Source organism: Triticum urartu, chromosome 7A (assembly GCF_056163025.1).
Source record: "Triticum urartu cultivar PI428250 chromosome 7A, HENAU_Tu73, whole genome shotgun sequence".
Lineage (NCBI taxonomy): Eukaryota > Viridiplantae > Streptophyta > Magnoliopsida > Poales > Poaceae > Triticum > Triticum urartu.
The window spans coordinates 86110177-86130487 of NC_141879.1; positions in this window are offsets into that span (position 1 = coordinate 86110177).

Sequence of the window (20311 nt, forward strand, 5' to 3'; positions counted from 1 at the left end):
CAACCGAGTTACTGCAGTAGAAGAGGACATCATGCTTGTTATGCATGAAGAAAATGAGGACAGATTTGGTTCCACTGTTGAGGAGAGGATAACTATTGTTTATGATGAAACCGTCAACCTTGTGGATGGCGACAAGATGATTTGGATACCAGAGAGCGGTGTTACCATTCATGCTACATCTCGCAGAGAGCTCTTCACTAACTATATATCAGGTGATTTTGGTGTTGTGAAGATGGGGAACAATAATAGAGCAACCATCATTGGAAAAGAAGATGTGCATTTGGAGACCACAAATGTTACAAGGTTAGTCCTCAAATCTGTGAGGCATGGAGGCACTTCGTCCCAATATTATTTCAGTTGGTTTGCTTGATGGAGATGATTACTTGAGCAGTTTTGGAAAAGGGCAGTACAAGCTCACCAAAGGCAGCATGATTGTTGCAAGAGGTAAAATGGTCTCAGTTTTGTATCATGTTCATGCTAAGCTCTTTAGTGCTTCTATCAATGCACTAGAGAAGGATGATCATTGTGCTCTATGGCCCAAGAGACTTGGGCACATGAGTGAGAAGGGGATGACAGTGCTAGTGAAGGAAAATTTGTTGAAGGGTGTGAAAGGAGTTCACATTAAGAAATGTTCATATTGTCTAGCAGGGAAGCAACACAGAGTTGCCTTCAAGACTCTACCTCCTCACAAGAAGCCTGAGAAGCTAGACTTGATACATTCCAATGTTTGCAAAATGTCGGTAAGAACTCTTGGTGGTGCTTAGTACTTTTTGACTTTTATTGATGACTTTTCCAGGAAAGTTTGGGCCTTCACTTTGAGAACCATAGATCAAGTACTAGGTGTATTCAAGCAATTCCAAGCCTCAGTTGAGAGAGAAACTGAGAAGAAGATCAAGTGCATTCGCACTGACAATGGAGGAGAGTATATTGGGCCATTTGATGCATATTGCAAGCAGCAAGGTATTAGGAATCAATTTACTCCCTCGAAGACACCACAGCTGAATGGTCTTGCTGAGAGGATGAACAGGACAATTGTGGAGAGAGTTAGATGCTTGCTGTCAAGTGCAAAGCTACGGAAATACTTTTGGGGTGAGGCTTTGATGACTGCATTTTATCTTATTAATCTCTCACCAAGTTATCCTTTGCAGGGAGATGTTCCTAACAGGGTGTGGTGTGACAAGAACGTCTCATATGACCACCTGAAGGTTTTTGGGTGCAAGGCCTTTGTTCATATTCCTCAAGATGAAAGGCCAAAGCTTGATTCGAAGACACGATAATGTATCTTTCTTGGCTATGGATGTGATGAGTTTCGCTACAAGCTGTTTGACCCTATAGCAAGGAAAATTGTGAGAAGTCGTGATGTTGTGTGTTGAAGACCAAACAATTGAGGATATTGTGAAGACAAAGGGGTAGGTTCCTCCTCAGCAGTAGCAAGACATGATTGATTCTGACCCAGTTCCTGCAGCTCCAGCTCATGTGCAAGTTGAAGCAGATGCAGAAGATGTACAAGATGGTGTACATGGTGATGCGGGTGAAGAAGAAGATGCTCCCCAGCAGCAGCAAGAGTATGATGCTAAAGTTGATGATCCGAATCAGCAGGAAGCACCAGCACCAGAAAGTCCACCAGCTGCTCCACTCAGAAGATCCAACAGGGGTCGAATTCCTTCCAGCAGATGTCCCTCAGATCAATACGTGGTGTTATTATCTGATGGTTCAGAACCTGAATGCTTTGCAGATGCAATGGAAGACGAGCACAAGAAGGAGTGGGAAAATGCTATGCAAGAGGAGATGGATTCCTTGCATAAGAATCATACTTATGAGTTGGTGAAGTTGCCCAAGGGCAAGAAAATTTTAAAGAACAAGTGGGTCTACAGAATCAAGCAAGAAGAGCACACATCACATCCAAGGTACAAGGCTAGGCTAGTTGTAAAAGGATTCGGCCAGAGAAAAGGCATTGACTATGATGAGATCTTTTCTCCAGTTGTGAAGATGACATCCATAAGAGTAATCCTTGGCATGGCAGCAAGTCTCAACTTGGAGGTTGAGCAAATGGATGTGAAGACTGCATTCCTTCATGGTGAGTTGGAGGAAGAAATATACATGGAGCAACCTGAGGGGTTTCTTGTGAAAGGAAAAGAAGACTATGTGTGCAAGCTGAAGAAAAGTCTCTATGGCCTGAAACAAGCACCAAGACAATGGTACATGAAGTTCGAAACTATCATAGGGGAGCAAGGCTATAAGAAGTGTAGCTCAGACCATTATGTGTTTATTCAGAGGTTCTCAGGTGATGATTTCATCATATTATTGCTCTATGTTGATGATATCCTGATTGTTGGCAAGAATGTCTCTAGGATTGCTAAGTTGAAGAAGGAACTGAGCAAATGTTTTGCTATGAAAGACTTAGGTCCAGCAAAGAACATTCTCGGAATGAGAATTGAGCGAGACAGAAATTGCAACAAGTTGTACTTGTCTCAAGAGAAGTATATTGAGAAGGTACTTCTGAAGTTCAGGATGGAAAATGCTAAAGTTGTGAGTTGTCCACTAGCAGCCCATTTCAAGTTGAGCAAAAAGCAATGTCCTACCACTAATGAGCAGAAAAAGGAAACGCATCATGTTCCTTATACTTAAGCGGTTGGGAGTTTGATGTATGATATGGTGTGTACAAGGCCTGACATTGCTCATGCGGTTAGTACTGTGAGCAGATTTATGTCAAATCCAGGAAGACCTCGTTGGGAAGCCGTGAAGTGGATTTTGAGATATCTCCAGGGCAACACAAATCTGAAACTTTGCTTTGGTGATGGTGAGGCCAAGCTGATTGCTTTTTCAGATTCTGACATGGCTGGAGATATTGACAGAAGGAAGTCTACTTCAGGTTACTTGGTTACCTATGCAGGGGGAGCGATGTCATGGAAAAGCAGGCTGCAAAAGTGTGTGGCACTGAATACAACTGAAACTGAATTCATTGCAGTAACGGAGGCGAGCAAAGAGCTATTGTGGCTGAAACGGTTGGCTTGTGAAGTTGGTTTTAAACAAGACAAGTATGTGTTGTTTTGTGACAACCAAAGTGCTATCCACTTGAGTAAGAATGCAAGCTTTAATTCAAGGTCTAAGCATATAGAATTCTGATATCATTGGATTCGAGATGTGTTGTATTCCAAGCAAATGCAACATGAGAAGGTTCACACCGATGACAATGGGGCTGATATGTTGACTAACGTGGTGACGGGGAAGAAGCTCGAAGTATGCCGCCGTCTCGCTGGCATGGCTGCCGGAAGGCAGTGAGACCCTGTTGGGAACGTAGTAATTTCAAAAAAATTCCTACGAGCACGCAAGATCATGGTGATGCATAGCAACGAGAGGGGAGAGTGTGTCCACGTACCCTCGTAGACCGAAAGCGGAAGCGTTATGTAGTCGTACATCTTCACGATCCAACTGATCCAAGTACCGAACGTACGGCACCTCCGAGTTCATCACACGTTCAGCTCGATGACGTCCCACGAACTCCGATCCAGCAGAGCTTCGAGGGAGAGTTCCGTCAGCATGATGGCGTGATGACGGTGATGATGATGCTACCGATGCAGGGCTTCACCTAAGCACCGCTACGATATGACTGAGGTGGATTATGGTGGAGGGGGGCACCGCACACGGCTAAAAGATCAATGATCAATTGTTGTGTCTTGGGGTGCCCCCCTGCCCCCGTATATAAAGGAGCAAGGGGGGAGGCCGCCACCCCTTGCAGGGCACGCCAGGAGGAGGAGTCCTCCTCCTAGTGGGAGTAGGACTCCCCTTTCCTAGTCCCACTAGGAGGGGGAAGGAAGGAGAGGGGGAGAAGAAGGAAAGAGTAGGCGCAGCCCCTCCCCTAGTCCAATTTGGACTAGGCCCATGGGGGGCGCGCGGCCAGCCCTCGTGGCTTCTCCTCTTTTTCCCCTAAAGCCCACTAAGGCCCATATGTACTCCCGTATTCCCGTAACTCCCCCGGTACTCCGAAAAATACCCGAATCACTCGGAACCTTTCTGATGTCCGAATATAGTCGTCCAATATATCGATCTTTACGTCTCGACCATTTCGAGACTCCTCGTTATGTCCCCGATCTCATCCGGGACTCCAAACTTCCTTCAGTACATCAAAATACATAAACTCATAATACCGATCATCACCGAACGTTATGCGTGCGGACCCTACGGGTTCGAGAACTATGTAGACATGACCGAGACACGTCTCCGGTCAATAACCAATAGCGGAACCTGGATGCTCATATTGGCTCCTACATATTCTATGAAGATCTTTATCGGTCAAACCGCACAACAACATATGTTGTTCCCTTTGTCATATGTTACTTGCCCGAGATTCGATCGTCGGTATCTCAATACCTAGCTCAATCTCGTTACCGGCAAGTCTATTTACTCATTCCGTAGTGCATCATCCCGTAACTAACTCATTAGTCACATTGTCACATTGCTTGCAAGGCCTATAGTGATGTGCATTAACGAGAGGGCCCAGAGATACCTCTCCGACAATCGGAGTGACAAATCCTAATCTCGATCTATGCCAACTCAACGAACACCATCGGAGACACCTGTAGAGCACCTTTATAATCACCCAGTTACGTTGTGACGTTTGGTAGCACACAAAGTGTTGCTCCAGTATTCGGGAGTTGCATAATCTCATAGTCATAGAAACATGTATAAGTCATGGAGAAAGCAATAGCAGTAAACTAAACGATCAAGTGCTAAGCTAACGAAATGGATCTCGTCCATCACATCATTCTCCTAATTATGTGATCCCGTTCATCAAATGACAACACATGTCTATATGGCTAGGAAACATAACCATCTTTGATGAATAAGCTAGTCAAGTAGAGGCATACTAGGGACACATTGTTTTGTCTATGTATTCACACATGTATCAAGTTTCCGGTTAATACAATTCTAGCATGAATAATAAATATTTATCATGAAATAAGGAAATAAATAATAACTTTATTATTGCCTCTAGGGAATATTTCCTTCAGTCTCCCACTTGCACTAGAGTCAATAATCTAGTTCACATCGCCATGTGATTTAATTTAATTTCAACAGTTCACATCTTTATGTGGTTAACACCCATAGTTCACATCGACATGTGACCAACACCCAAAGGGTTTACTATATTCAGTAATCTAGTTCACATCGCTATGTGATTAACACCCAAAGAGTACTAAGGTGTGATCATGTTTTGCTTATGAGATAATTTTAGTCAACGGGTCTATCACATTCAGATCCGTAAGTATTTTGCAAATTTCTATGTCAACAATGCTCTGCACGGAGTTAATCTAGCTAATTGCTCCCACTTTCAATATGTATCCAGATTGAGACTTAGAGTCATCTGGATCAGTGTCAAAACTTGCATCGACGTAACCCTTTACGACGAACCTTTTGTCACCTCCATAATCGAGAAACATATCCTTATTCCACTAAGGATAATTTTGACTGTTGTCCAGTGATCTACTCTTAGATCACTATTGTACTCCCTTGCTAAACTTAGTGTAGGGTATACAATAGATCTGGTACACAGCATGGTATACTTTATAGAACCTATGGATGAGGCATAGGGAATGATTCTATCTTCTGTCGTGGTCGGGCTTTGAGTCTTACTCAATTTCACACCTTGTAACACAGGCAAGAACTCTTTCTTTGACTGTTCCATTTTGAACTACTTCAAAATCTTGTCAAGGTATGTACTCATTTAAAAAATTTATCAAGCATCTTGATCTATCTCTATAGATCTTGATGCTCAATATGTAAGCAGCTTCACCGAGGTCTTTATTTGAAAAACTCCTTTTAAATACTCCTTTATGCTTTCAAGAAAATTCTACATTATTTCCGATCAACAATATGTCATTCACATATGTTTATTAGAAATGTTGTAGTGCTCCCACTCACTTTCTTGTAAATACAGGCTTCACCACAAGTCTGTATAAAACTATATGCTTTGATCAACTCATCAAAGCGTATATTCCAACTCCGAAATGCTTGCACCAGTCCATAGATGGATTGCTGGAGCTTGCACATTTTGTTAACACATTTAGGATTGACAAAACCTTCTAGTTGCATCATATACAACTCTTCTTTAAGAAATCCATTAAGGAATGTAGTTTTGACATCCATTTGCCAGATTTCATAAAATGTGGCAATTTGCTAACATGATTCGGACAGACTTAAGCATCGCTACGAGTGAGAAAATCTCATCGTAGTCAACACCTTGAACTTTGTCAAAACCTTTTTCGACAAGTCTAGCTTTGTAGATAGTAACACTACTATCAGTGTCCGTCTTCCTCTTGAAGATCCATTTATTTTCTATGGCTTGCCGATCATCGGGCAAGTCAGCCAAAGTCCACACTTTGTTCTCATACATGGATCCCGTCTCAGATTTCATGGCCTCAAGCCATTTTGCGGAATCTGGGCTCATCATCGCTTCCTCATAGTTCGTAGGTTCGTCATAGTCAAGTAACATGACCTCCAGAACAGGATTACCGTACCACTCTGGTGCGGATCTCACTCTGGTTTACCTACGTGGTTCGATAGTAACTTGATCTGAAGTTACATGATCATCATCATTAGCTTCCTCAATAATTGGTGTAGGAGTCACAGGAACAAATTTCTATGATGAACTACTTTCCAATAATGGAGCAGGTACAGTTACCTCATCAAGTTCTACTTTCCTCCCACTCACTTCTTTCGAGAGAAACTCCTTCTCTAGAAAGGATCCATTCTTAGCAACGAATGTCTTGCCTTCAGATCTGTGATAGAAGGTGTACCCAACTGTCTCCTTTGGGTATCCTATGAAGACACATTTCTCCGATTTGGGTTTGAGCTTATCAGGATGAAACTTTTTCACATAAGCATCGCAACCCCAAACTTTAAGAAACAACAACTTTGGTTTCTTGCCAAACCACAGTTCATATCATCTCAACGGATTTAGATGGTGCCCTACTTAACGTGAATGCAGTTGTCTCTAATGTATAACCCCAAAACGATAGTGGTAAATCGGTAAGAGACATCATAGATTGCACCATATCTAATAAAGTACGGTTACGATGTTCGGACACACCATTACTGTGGTGTTCCAGGAGGCATGAATTTGTGAAACTATTCCACATTGTTTTAATTGAATACCAAACTCGTAACTCAATATTCATCTCCGGGATCAGATCGTAGAAACTTTATTTTCTTGTTACGATGATTTTACACTTCACTCTGAAATTCTTTGAACTTTTCAAATGTTTCAGACTTATGTTTCATCAAATAGATATACCAATATCTGCTCAAATCATCTATGAAGGTCAGAAAATAACGATACTCGCCGCAAGCCTCAACACTCATCGGACTGCATACATCAGTATGTATTATTTCCAACAAGTTTGTTGATCACTCCATTGTTCTGGAGAACAGAGTCTTAGTCATCTTGCCCATGAGGCATGGTTCGCCAGCATCAACTAATTCATAATCAAGTGATTCCAAAAGCCCATCAGCATGGATTTTCTTCATGCGCTTTACACCAATATGACTAAACGGCAGTGCCACAAATAAGTTGCACTATCATTATTAACTTTGCATCTTTTGGCTTTAGTATTATGAATATGTGTATCACTACGATCGAGATCCAACAAACTATTTTCATTGGGTGTATGACCATCGAAGGTTTTATTCATGTAAATAGAACAACAATTATTCTCTGACTTTAAATGAATAATCGTATTGCAATAAACATGATAAAATCATATTCATGCTCAACGCAAACGCCAAATACCATTTATTTAGGTTTAACACTAATCCCGAAAGTATAGGGAGTGTGCGATGATGATCATATCAATCTTGGAACCACTTCCAACACACATCGTCACTTCACCCTCAACTAGTCTCTATTTATTCTGTAACTCCTTTTTCGAGTTACTAATTTTTAGCAACCGAACAAGTATCAAATACCTAGGGGCTACTATAAACACTAGTAAGGTACACATCAATAACCTGTATATCAAATATACCCTTGTTCACTTTGCCATCCTTCTTATCCACCAAATATTCAGGGCATTTCTGCTTCCAGTGACCATTTTCTTTGCAGTAGAAGCACTCAGTTTCAGGCTTTAGTCAATTTTTGGGCTTCTTCACGGAAGTGACAACTTGCTTGTCATTCTACATGAAGTTCCCTTTCTTTCCCTTTGCCCTTCTCTTGAAACTAGTGGTCTTGTTAATCATCAACACTTGATGCTCTTTCTTGATTTCTACCTTCATCGATTTCATCATCATGAAAAGCTCGGGAATCGTTTTCGTCATCCCTTGCATACTATAGTTCATCATGAAGTTCTACTAACTTGGTGATGGTGACTAGAGAATTCTGTCAATCACTATTTTATCTGGAAGATTAACTCCCACTTGATTCAAGTGATTGTAGTACCCAGACAATCTGAGCACATGCTCACTGCTTGAGCTATTCTCCTCCATCTTTTAGCTATGGAACTTGTTGGAGACTTCATATCTCTCAACTCGGGTATTTGATTGAAATATTAACTTCAACTCCTGGAACATCTCATATGGTCCATGACGTTCAAAACGTCTTTGAAGTCCCGATTCTAAGTCGTTAAGCATGGTGCACTAAACTATCAAGTAGTCATCATATTGAGCTAGCCAAACGTTCATAACGTCTGCATCTGCTCCTGCAATAGGTCTGTCACCTAGCGGTGCATCAAGGACATAATTCTTCTATGCAGCAATGAGGATAAACCTCAGATGACGGACCCAGTCCGCATCATTGCTACTATCATCTTTCAACTTAGTTTTCTCTAGAACATATATAAAACATAGGGAAGCAACAACGCGAGCTATTGATCTACAACATTATTTGCAAAATACTATCAGGACTAAGTTCATGATAAATTAAAGTTCAACTAATCATATTACTTAAGAACTCCTACTTAGATAGACATCCCTCTAATCATCTAAGTGATCACGTGATCCATATCAACTAAACCATAACCGATCATCACGTGAGATGGAGTAGTTTTCAATGGTGAACATCACTATGTTGATCATATCTACTATATGATTCACGCTCGACCTTTCAGTCTCAATGTTCCGAGGCCATATCTGCATATGCTAGGCTCGTCAAGTTTAACCCGAGTATTCTGCGTGTGCAAAACTGTCTTACACCCGTTGTAGATGGACGTTGAGCTTATCACACCCGATCATCACGTGGTGTCTCGGCACGACGAACTTTGGCAATGGTGCATACTCAGGGAGAACACTTTTACCTTGAAATTTAGTGAGAGATCATCTTATAAAGCTACCGTCGAACTAAGCAAAATAAGATGTATAAAAGATAAACATCATCATCTTGTGCTTTTGATCTCCATCTCCAAAGTACTGTCATGATCTTCATTGTTACCGGCATGACACCATGATCTCCATCGTCTTGATCTTTTATCAACATGTTGTCACATGGTCGTCTCACCAGCTATTGCTTTTGCAACTATTGCTATCGCATAGCGATAAAGTAAAGCAATTACATGGCACTTGCATCTTATGCAATAAAGAGACAACCATAAGGCTCCTACAAGTTGCTGATAACTCTGTTACAAAACATGATCATCTCATACAATAAAATATAGCATCATGCCTTGACCATATCACATCACAACATGCCCTGCAAAAACAAGTTAGACGTCCTCTACTTTGTTGTTGCAAGTTTTACATGGCTGCTACGGGCTGAGCAAGAACCGTTCTTACCTACACATCAAAACCACAATGATAGTTCGTCAAGTTAGTGCTATTTTAACCTTCTCAAGGACCGGGCGTAGTCACACTCGATTACACTAAAGTTGGAGAAACTGACACCCGCCAGCCACCTGTGTGTAAAGCACGTTGGTAGAGCCAGTCTCGCGTAAGCGTACGTGTAATGTCGGTCCGGGCCGCTTCATCCAACAATACCGCCGAACCAAAGTATGACATTGTGGTAAGCAGTATGACTTGTATCGCCCACAACTCACTTGTGTTCTACTCGTGTATATAACATCTACGCATAAACCTGGCTCGGATGCCACTATTGGGGAACGTAGTAATTTCAAATAAATTCCTACGAACATGTAAGATCATGGTGGTGCATAGCAACGAGAGGGGAGAGTGTGTCCACGTACCCTCGTAGACCAAAAGCGGAAGCGTTAGAACAACGCGGTTGATGTAGTCGTCCGTCTTCACGACCCAACCGATCCAGTACCGAACGTACGGCACCTCCTAGTTCAGCACACGTTCAGCTCGATGACGTCCCACGAACTCTAATCCAGCAGAGCTTCGAGGGAGAGTTCCGTCAACACGACGGCCTGATGACGGTGATGATGATGCTACCGACGCAGGGCTTCGCCTAAGCACCGCTACGATATGACCAAGGTGGATTATGGTGGAGGGGGGCACCGCACATGGCTAAAAGATCAATGATCAATTGTTGTGTCTTGGGGTGCCCCTGCCCCCGTATATAAAGGAGCAAGGGGGAGACCGGCCAGCCCTTGCAGGGCGCGCCAGGAGGAGGAGTCCTCCTCCTAGTGAGAGTAGGACTCCCCTTTCCTAGTCCCACTAGGAGGGGGAAGGAAGGAGAGGGGGAGGAAAAGGAAAGAGGGGGCGCAGCCCCTCCCCTAGTCCAATTCGGACTACGCCCATGGGGGGCGCGCGGCCAGCCCTCGTGGCTTCTCCTCTTTTTCCCCTAAAGCCCACTAAGGCCCATATGTACTCCCGTATTCCCGTAACTCCCTCGGTACTCCGAAAAATACACAAATCACTCGGAACCTTTCCGATGCCCGAATATAGTCCTCTGCTACCTCTTGAGCACTGGATTTCCTTGAAGAGGAAAGGGTGATGCAGCAGAGTAGAGTAAGTATTTCCCTCAGTTTTTGAGAACCAAGGTATCAATCTAGTAGGAGGCTACACGCGAGTCCCTCGTACCAACACAAAACAAATAGCTCAACGCAACCAATGCGGTTAGGGGTTGTCAATCCCTTCACGGTCACTTACGAGAGTGAGATCTGATAGAGATGATAGATAATATTTTTTGTATTTTTGGTATAAAGATGCCAAGTAAAATAAGAGCAAAGTAAAAGGCAAAAGCAATAGTAAAGTGTTGGGAGATTGATATGATAAAGATAGACCCGGGGGCCATAGATTTCACTACTGGCTTCTCTCAAGAGCATAAGTATTCTACGGTGGGTGAACAAATTACTATTGAGCAATTGACAGAATTGAGCATAGTTATGAGAATATCTAGGTATGATCATGTATATAGGCATCACGTCCGAGACAAGTAGACCGACTCCTGCCTGCATCTACTACTATTACTCCACTCATCGACCGCTATCCAGCATGCTTCTAGAGTATTAAGTTCAAGAAAACAGAGTAACGCCTTAAGCAAGATGACATGATGTACAGGGATAAATTCATGCAATATGATTAAAACCCCATCTTGTTATCCTCGATGGCAACAATACAATACGTGCCTTGCTGCCCCTACTGTCACTGGGAAAGGACACCGCAAGATTGAACCCAAAGCTAAGCACTTCTCCCATTGCAAGAAAAACCAATCTAGTAGGCCAAACCAAACTGATAATTCGAAGAGACTTGCAAAGATAACCAATCATACATAAAAGAATTCAGAGAAGATTCAAATATTGTTCATAGATAATCTTGATCATAAACCCACAATTCATCGGTCTCAACAAACACACCGTAAAAAGAAGATTACATCAAATAGATCTCCATGAGAGAGGGGGAGAACATTGTATTGAGATCCAAAAAGAGAGAAGAAGCCATCTAGCTACTAATATGGACCCGAAGGTCTGAGGTAAACTACTCACACTTCATCGGAGGGGCTATGATGATGATGTAGAAGCCCTCCGTGGTGGATTCCCCTTCCGGCGGAGCTCCGGAACAGGCCCCAAGATGGGATCTCGTGGGTACAGAAGGTTGCGGCAGTGGAATTAGGTTTTTCGCTCCGTATCTGATCGTTTGGGGGTACGTAGGTATATATAGGAGGAAGGAGTACGTCGGTGGAGCAAAGGGGGGCCCACGAGGCAGGGGCGCGCCCTCCACCCTCGTGGCCGCCTCCCTTCTTTCTTGGCGTGGGGTCCAAGTCTCCTGGATCATATTCGGTGAGAAAATCACGTTCCCGAAGGTTTCATTCCGTTTGGACTCCGTTTGATATTCCGTTTCTTCGAAACACTGAAATAGGCAAAAAAACAGCAATTCTGGGTTGGGCCTCCGGTTAATAGGTTAGTCCCAAAAATAATATAAAAGTGGAAAATAAAGCCCAATATGGTCCAAAATAGTAGATAATATAGCATGGAGCAATCAAAAATTATAGATACGTTGGAGACGTATCAGGCATCCCCAAGCTTAATTCCTGCTCATCCTCGAGTAGGTAAATGATAAAAAGAGAATTTTTGATGCGGAGTGCTACTTGGCATAATTTCAATGTAATTCTTCTTAATTGTGGTATGAACATTCAGATCCAAAAGATTCAAGACAAAATTTTATATTGACATAAAAATAATAATACTTCAAGCATACTAACAAAGCAATTATGTCTTCTCAAAATAACATGGCCAAAGTAAGTTATCCCTACAAAATCATATAGTCTGTCTATGCTCTATCTTCACCACACAAAGTATTTAAATCATGCACAACCCCGATGACAAGCCAAGCAATTGTTTCATACTTTTGACATTTTCAAAACTTTTTCAATCTTCATGCAATACATGAGCGTGAGCCATGGATATAGCACTATATGTGGAATAGAATGGTGGTTGTGGAGAAGACAAAAAGAGGGGAAGGTAGTCTCACATCAACTAGGCGTATCAACGGGCTATGGAGATGCCCATCAATAGATATCAATGTGAGTGAGTAGGGATTGCCATGCAACGGATGCACTAGAGCTATAAGTATATGAAAGCTCAACAAAAGAAACTAAGTGGGTGTGCATCCAACTCGCTTGCTCACGAAGACCTAGGGCATTTTTAGGAAGCCCATCATTGGAATATACAAGCCAAGTTCTATAATGAAAAATTCCCACTAGTATATGAAAGTGACAAAATGAGAGACTCTCTGTCATGAAGATCATGGTGCTACTTTGAAGCACAAGTGTGGTAAAAGGATAGTAACATTGTCCCTTCTCTCTTTTTCTCTCATTTTTCTTTTTTTTTGGGCCTTTTCTTTTTTCATGGCCTCTTTTTCCCCTTTTTTTTATTTTTCGTCCCGAGTCTCATCCCGACTTGTGGGGGAATCATAGTCTCCATCATCCTTTCCTCACTTGGGACAATGCTCTAAAAATGATGATCATCACACTTTTATTTTCTTACAACTCAATAATTACAACTCGATATTTAGAACAAAATATGACTCTATATGAATGCGTCCGGCGGAGTACCGGGATATGCAATGAATCAAGAGTGACATGTATGAAAGAATTATGAACGGTGGCTTTTCCACCAATACGATGTCAACTACATGATCATGCTAGCAATATGACAATGATGGAGCGTGTCATAATAAACGGAACGGTGGAAAGTTGCATGGCAATATATCTCAGAATAGCTATGGAAATGCCATGATAGGTAGGTATGGTGGCTGTTTTGAGGAAGGTATATGGTGGGTGTATGATACCGATGAAAGGTGCGCGGTATTAGAGAGGCTAGCAATGGTGGAAGGATGAAGAAAGTGCGTATAATCCATGGGCTCAACATTAGTCATAAAGAACTCATATACTTATTGCAAAAATGTAAAAGTTATCAAAGCAAAGTATTACGTGCATGCTCCTAGGGGGATAGATTGGTAGGAAAAGACCATCGCTCGTCCCCGACCGCCACTCATAAGGAAGACAATCAATAAATAAATCATGCTCCGACTTCATCACATAACGGTTCACCATACGTGCATGCTACGGGAATCACAAAATTTAACTCAAGTACTTCTCAAATTCACAACTACTCAACTAGCATGACTCTAATATCACCATCTTCATATCTCAAAACAATTATCAAGCATCAAACTTTTCTTAGTATTCAACGCACTCAAAAGAAAGTTTTACAAATCTTGAATACCAAGTGTATTATTATTATTAAGCAAATTACCATGCTATTTAAGACTCTCAAAATAATCTAAGTGAAGCATGAGAGATCAATAGTTTCTATAAAACAAATCCACCACCGTGCTCTAAAAGATATAAGTGAAGCACTAGAGCAAAACTATATAGCTCAAAAGATATAAGTGAAGCACAAAGAGTATTCTAACAAATTCCAATTCATGTATGGCTCTCTCAAAAGGTGTGTACAGCAAGGATGATTGTGGTAAACTAAAAAGCAAAGACTCAAATCATACAAGACGCTCCAAGCAAAACACATATCATGTGGTGAATAAAAATATAGCTCCAAGTAAAGTTACCGATGGAAGTAGACGAAAGAGGGGATGCCTTCCGGGGCATCCCCAAGCTTTGACTTTTTGGTGTCAATGTATTATCTTGGGGGTGCCATGGGCATCCCCAAGCTTAGGCTCTTGCCATTTCTTGTTCCATAATCCATCAAAAGATTTCACCCAAAACATTAAAACTTCACAACACAGAACTCAACAGAATTCTCATGAGCTCCGTTAGCGAAAGAAAACAAAAGACCACTTTAAGGTACTGTAATGAACTCATTATTTATTTATATTGGTGTTAAACCTACTGTATTCCAACTTCTCTATGGTTTATAAACTATTTTACTAGCCATAAATTCATCAAAATAAGCAAACAACACATGAAAAACAGAATCTGTCAAAAAACAGAACAGTCTGTAGTAATCTGTAACTAACGCAAACTTCTGGAACTCCAAAAAATCGGCCAAAATAGGAAGACCTAGGAAATTGGTTTATTGATCAGAAGCGATTGGAACCACTATTTTATCACGTTCTGGTGATTTTTAACAATTGTTTTCGTGAACAGAAAGTTTCTGGAAATTACAGCAAGATCAAATAACTATCATCCAAGAAGATCTTATAGGTTTAACTTGGCACAAACACTAATTAAAACATAAAACCACATCTAAACAGAAGGTAGATGGATTATTTATTCCTAAACAGAAGCAAAAGCAAAAAAACTAAAAATAAAATTGGGTTGCCTCCCAACAAGCGCTATCTTTTAACGCCCCTAGCTAGGCATAAAAGCAAGGATAGATCTAGGTATTGCCATCTTTGGTAGGCAATCCATAAGTGGCTCTCATGATAGTTTCATATGGTAATTTTATTTTCTTCCTAGGGAAGTGTTCCATGCCTTTCTTTAATGGAAATTGGAATCTAATATTCCCTTCCTTCATATCAATAATTGCACCAATCGTTCTAAGGAAAGGTCTACCAAGAATAATAGGACAAGAAGGATTGCAATCTATGTCAAGAATGATAAAATCTACGGGCACATAATTCCTATTTGCAACAATAAGAACATCATTAATTCTTCACATAGGTTTCTTAATAGTGGAATCCGCAAGGTGCAAGTTTAGAGAGCAATCATCAAAATCACGGAAATCTAGCAAATCACACAAGGTTTTGGGAATAGTGGAAACACTAGCACCCAAATCACATAAAGCATAAAATTCATGATCCTTAATCTTAATTTTAATAGTTGGTTCCCACTCATCATAGAGTTTTCTAGGGATAGAAACTTCCAACTCAAGTTTTTCTTCATAAGATTGCATCAAGGCATCAACGATATGTTTGGTAAAGGCTTTATTTTCACTATAAGCATGAGGAGAATTTAGCACGGATTGCAACAAGGAAATACAATCAATTAAAGAGAAACTTTCATAATTAAATTCCTTGAAGTCCAAAATAGTGAGTTTAGCGACATCTAGGGTTTTGCTTTCTTTAATCCCACTTTCATCAATTTCATCATCTAGATCTAAATACTCCGAGTTCTTAAAACGCCTTCTAGGTAAAGGTGGATCATATTCAGTCCCATCATTATCAAGATTCATATTGCAAAACAGAGATTTAATAGGGCACACATCAATAACTTTTAGATCTTCATATTTATGTTCATAGGAATTGGAAGAACATGCTTTAATAAAGGCATCTTTCGTAGCATGCATCCTAGCGGTTCTTTCCTTGCACTCATCAATGGAAATTCTCATGGCTTTGAGAGACTCATTGATATCATGCTTAGGAGGAATAGATCTAAGCTTTAAAGAATCAACATCAAGAGAAATTCTATCAACGTTCCTAGCCAATTCATCAACTTTAAGTAATTTCTCTTCAAGCAAAGCATTAAAATTCTTTTGTGAATTCATAAACTCTTTAACACTAGTCTCAAATTCAGAGGGCATCTTATTAAAATTTCCATAAGATTTGTTGTAGGGATTTCCATAATTATTAGAAGGATTACTAGTATAGGGCCTAGGATTAAAGTTCCCTCTATACGCGTTGTTACCAAAATTATTCCTACCAACAAAATTCACATCCATAGATTCATTATTATTCTCAATCAAAGTAGACAAAGGCATATCATTAGGATCAGAAGAAACACTCTTAGTAGTAAATAATTTCATAAGTTCATCCATCTTTCCACTCAAAACATTAATTTCTTCTATCGCATGCACTTGATTATTAGTAGATCTTTCAGTGTGCCATTGAGAATAATTAACCATAATATTATCTAGGAGTTTAGTAGCATCTCCTAAAGTGATTTCCATAAAAGTGCCTCCCGCGGCCGAATCTAAAAGATTTCTAGAAGCAAAATTCAATCCGGCATAAATTTTTTGTATAATCATCCACAAGTTCAAACCATGAGTAGGGCAATTATGTATCATTAATTTCATCCTCTCCCGTGCTTGTGCAACATGTTCATGATCAAGTTGCTTAAAATTCATAATATCGTTTCTAAGAGAGATGATCTTAGCGGGAGGAAAATACTTAGAGATAAAAGCATCTTTGCACTTGTTCCAAGAATCAATACTATTTTTAGGCAAAGACAAAAACCAAGCTTTAGCACGATCTCTAAGCGAAAAAGGAAATAGCTTCAATTTAACAATATCATTATCAACATCTTTCTTCTTTTGCATATCACACAAATCCACGAAGCTGTTTAGATGAGTAGCGGCATCTTCACTAGGAAGGCCGGCGAATTGATCTTTCATAACAAGATTCAACAAAGCAGTATTGATTTCACAAGATTCAATGTTGGTAAGAGGAGCAATCGGAGTGCTAAGGAAATCATTATTGTTGGTATTGGTAAAGTCACACAATTTGGTATTATCCTGAGCCATCGTGACAAGCAAGCAATCCAACACACGAGCAAACAAAAGGCAAGCGAGAAAAGGCAAACAGATAAAGAGAGGGCGAATAAAACGGCAAGGGTGAAGTGGGGGAGAGGAAAACGAGAGGCAAATGGCAAATAATGTAATGCGAGAGATAAGGGATTGTGATGAGTACTTGGTATGTTGACTTTTGCGTAGACTCCCCGGCAACGGCGCCAGAAATGGCTCGTTGTCGGGAGTCCAAATCTTGACTTGACCTTGCGTAAGCCTCCCCGGCAACGGCGCCAGAAATCTTCCTGCTACCTCTTGAGCACTGCGTTGGATTTCCTTGAAGAGGAAAGGGTGGTGCAGCAGAGTAGAGTAAGTATTTCCCTTAGTTTTTGAGAACCAAGGTATCAATCCAGTAGGAGGCTACACGCGAGTCCCTCGTACCTACACAAAACAAATAGCTCAACGCAACCAAAGCGATTAGGGGTTGTCAATCCCTTCACGGTCACTTACGAGAGTGAGATCTGATAGAGATGATAGATAATATTTTTGGTATTTTTGGTATAAAGATGCAAAGTAAAATAAGAGCAAAGTAAAAAAGCAAAAGCAATAGTAAAGTGTTGGGAGATTAATATGATAAAGATAGACCTGGGGGCCATAGATTTCACTAGTGGCTTCTCTCAAGAGCATAAGTATTCTACGGTGGGTGAACAAATTACTGTTGAGCAATTGACAGAATTGAGCATAGTTATGAGAATATCTAGGTATGATCATGTATATAGGCATCACATCCGAGACAAGTAGATCGACTCCTGCCTGCATCTACTACTATTACTCCACTCATCGACCGCTATCCAGCATGCATCTAGAGTATTAAGTTCAAGAAAACAGAGTAACGCCTTAAGCAAGATGATATGATGTAGAGGGATAAATTCATGCAATATGATAAAAACCCCATCTTGTTATCCTCGATGGCAACAATATAATACGTTCCTTGCTGCCCCTACTGTCACTAGGAAAGGACACCGCAAGATTGAACCCAAAGGTAAGCACTTCTCCCATTGCAAGAAAAACCAATCTAGTAGGCCAAACCAAACTGATAATTCAAAGAGACTTGCAAAGATAACCAATCATACATAAAAGAATTCAGAGAAGATTCAAATATTGCTCATAGATAATCTTGATCATAAACCCACAATTCATCGATCTCAAGAAACACACCGCAAAAAGAAAATTAATTACATCAAATAGATCTCCACGAGAGAGGGGGAGAACATTGTATTGAGATCCAAAAAGAGAGAAGAAGCCATCTAGCTACTAACTATGGACCTGAAGGTCTGAGGTAAACTACTCACACTTCATCGGACGGGCTATGGTGATGATGTAGAAGCCCTCCGTGGTGGATTCCCCTTCCGGTGGAGCTCCGGAACAGGCCCGAAGATGGGATCTCGTGGGTACAGAAGGTTGCGGCGGTGGAATTAGGTTTTTGGCTTCATATCTGATCGTTTGGGGGTACGTAGGTATATATAGGAGGAAGGAGTACGTCGGTGGAGCAAAGGGGGGCCCACGAGGCAGGGGGGCACACCCTCCACCCTCGTGGCTGCCTCCCTTCTTTGCTGACGTGGGGTCCAAGTCTCCTGGATCATATTCGGTGAGAAAATCACGTTCTCGAAGGTTTCATTCAGTTTGGACTCCGTTTGATACTCAGTTTCTTCGAAACACTGAAATAGGCAAAAAACACAGCAATTCTGGGCTGGGCCTCCGGTTAATAGGTTAGTCCCAAAAATAATATAAAAGTGGAAAATAAAGCCCAATATGGTCCAAAACAGTAGATAATATAGCATGGAGCAATCAAAAATTATAGATACGTTGGAGACGTATCATCGTCCAATATATCGATCTTTACGTCTCGACCATTTCGAGACTCCTCGTCATGTCCCCGATCTCTTCCGGGACTCCGAACTTCCTTCGGTACATCAAAACACATAAACTCATAATATCGATCGTCACTGAACGTTAAGCGTGCGGACCCTACGGGTTCGAGAACTATGTACACATGACCGAGACACGTCTCCGGCCAATAACCAATAGCGGAACCTGGATGCTCATATTGGCTCCTACATATTCTATGAAGATCTTTATCGGTCAAACTGCAAAACAACATACGTTGTTCCCATTGTCATCGGTATGTTACTTGCCCGAGATTCGATCGTCGGTATCTCAATATCTAGCTCAATCTCGTTACCGGCAAGTCTCTTTACTCGTTTCGTAGTGCATCATCCTGTAACTAACTCATTAGTCACATTGCTTGCAAGGCTTATAGTGATGTGCATTACCGAGAGGGCCCAGAGATACCTCTCCGACAATCGGAGTGAAAAATCCTATTCTCGATCTATGCCAACTCAACAAACACCATCGGAGACACCTGTAGAGCACCTTTATAATCACCCAGTTACGTTGTGACGTTTGGTAGCACACAAAGTGTTCCTCCGGTATTCGGGAGTTGCATAATCTCATAGTCATAGAAACATGTATAAGTCATGGAGAAAGCAATAGCAGTAAACTAAACGATCAAGTGCTAAGCTAACGAAATGGGTCTCGTCCATCACATCATTCTCTTAATGATGTGATCCCGTTCATCAAATGAAAACACATGTCTATGACTAGGAAACATAACCGTCTTTGATGAATAAGCTAGTCAAGTAGAGGCATACTAGGGACACATTGTTTTGTCTATGTATTCACACACGTATCAAGTTTCCGGTTAATACAATTCTAGCATGAATAATAAACATTTATCATGAAATAAGGAAATAAATAATAACTTCATTATTGCCTCTAGGGAATATTTCTTTCAGACCCTCCATGATGTCGGGAGGGGGAGTTTGTTGGGCTAAGTCCCTCCACATGGAGGTGTGTTGGCAGCCCAACATCAGCCCACACAAGTCCAACACATATGAACCGTTGATCTGTTCTACATCCAATGGTTGTGAGTGTTCCCTGGTGAAGGGAGCAAGGAGAAAACC